The sequence below is a fragment of the Mustela nivalis genome, assembly GCF_964662115.1.
Source record: "Mustela nivalis genome assembly, contig: HAP1_SCAFFOLD_235, whole genome shotgun sequence".
NCBI lineage: Eukaryota > Metazoa > Chordata > Mammalia > Carnivora > Mustelidae > Mustela > Mustela nivalis.
Genome location: NW_028136401.1, coordinates 832,711 through 834,884, shown reverse-complemented (window position 1 = coordinate 834,884; position 2,174 = coordinate 832,711).

Below are 2,174 nucleotides of genomic sequence, written 5' to 3'. Positions count from 1 at the left end.
GGATATGCTGCATCAAATAGTTCCTTCTTCTTCAAATATAAATATATAAATATATTGATCAAGTCACTCGCATGTCTTAGGAGAATGTCATGCCTTTAGTAGCAAACTTGAAATCTTGGCCATTGGTTTTGATTTTTGATTTTTGTTTTGGTTAGATTTGGTTCGGTTTTTGTAATTTTAAAAATGTCTCCAGCCCTGGGCTCTGTCTGACCTGATTGCTTTCAGCTGTTTCTGCAACAAAATCGTCCAGGCAGCGAAAACTCTCCCTGTTTACAGTGGCGCCCCCTTCTGAACACTTTGTTAATAAAAAGCTTTTTTTTTTTTTTTTTTTTTGGCTATGGTAAATGTGGAACAACAATGAGGTATTTCAAAGAGGTGAACGACAGATAAATTTCTCTAAGGGTAGCGTGAGGGTTACTCAAAAAGGAACTTGACAAGGCTTTTAAACATATCGACAATCATTATAACATAACGTGACTGATTGTTACCGTGCTCTTAACTGGGCAAACACTTGTTGGCTTCCAAGAAAGACTAACATAGTTGAGATGGTTCTAGCGGCCTTCTAGCACAGGGTCTCATGAGGCAGGGATTCTAGCCACTGGCTGTGCAAGGCATGAGGCCTGTTAGTGATTCTATTTTTTCCTCTGCAGAATGGGTCTTTCTATATTCCAGGTCCTTTCTACCCCAATAAATAATGCTGCGATTCTCTCAGTGAGTTGTACTTTTGGTTTAAACAGCCAACTGTCTCTTAAAAAGCACTTTTGTTTAAATTCCTTTAAAAAAGTGTTTTTAAAAAAAATCTTTTTTTTATTTTTTATATTTTAATCCCATATGTTTACTCTGATCGTGGAACTTTGTCATTATGACATTCTCAGCTGATTAAAATATTCATCATCAGCACCTACTGCTCTCCTCTCCTTGTGGTCTCTCTGGAAGGGGACTTCTCTAGCTCTTCTAGCAGGAGATGGGCACTTCCCCTCTACCCCTGTTGCCGGACCAGCCTTACCTATCCTGCAGGGTCAGGTCATTCTGGCCTTTTATCTGTTGTTCTCTTCTGAGTGGTTGTTTTTCATAGATACCGTGCTTTCCTTTTGTCAGGATTTACCCTGGACTATGAAAACCCTTTTCTTGTGCCAGTGAAGCCTAAGAAACAGTCCTGATGAGAGAACCAGGAACTCGAACAGATCATATTTATCCTGAATGTTCTGTCCAAAATGAAAAAAACATTTCTGAGGAGCCTCAAGATCTCTGAGAACGGAAGTTTCACCAACTCTGTCATGTAGGGGCATCAATTCCGATTCTGTGTCAATTGTTTTACTTTCCCAGCTAGTAATTCTCTACCTCTCAAAGCCCACTCTCAACCGTTTCCTCTCTCAAAGGCAGTTGCTCTTAGAGTCTTCACATGGCACCTGGGGCCTGCTGGTCGTTGGCTATTGCGCTCTGTACTTTGGGTCTAACAGCTGCGCGGCATCAAGATGAGAACGTCTCTTGTTCTAATACTTAATATAGTTTGGGGCACATGGTAAAAAATAATCACTTTTTTAGTTGATCCAAGTGTTAGAACTTTCCTTAATTATTCTAGTACCACAATTTACTTTTCTAAGATTTGCCCCCCATTTTAATATCTCTTAAGGTGGCACTCACCTTGCACTTGATGACATATCCTAGTTTAACTGACAGCATTTCTCTTTCTTAGTCTAACATAAACTATAGTGCATCTTACCCTTGATGAAAGCTAGGATGCAATTAAATACACTATTATGGTTACGATTCTGATATATGAAATCCCCCGGTAGCTCCCTGTGCCCCCTCAGTGTAGTACCTCACCTCCTCGCCATAGTATACAAACCATGTCATTCCCAGTGTTAACCCCGGGGATCAGCCTCCATCCCCAGGTGATGCTGCCAGATCAGCTGTCAGTTGTCATGAACTTGCTGTCGTTTCCCGAATGCACTGTGCTGCCTCCTGGCACTTTGAAACTTGACACACTCATCCTCATTCTTCGCTTTGCCCTTGTCTATCACCTCCCCTGAAAATCTGTTCCTAAGTGGCTTTTCCCAGCTCCAACCTACCCTTGGCAGTCTTTTATCTCCCTGTGGTAAAGCCTGTCACACTGCACCATAAACATGACCATTGTCCCCCTGAGAAGAGAAAAGGGACAGTGAGGGCCCCCA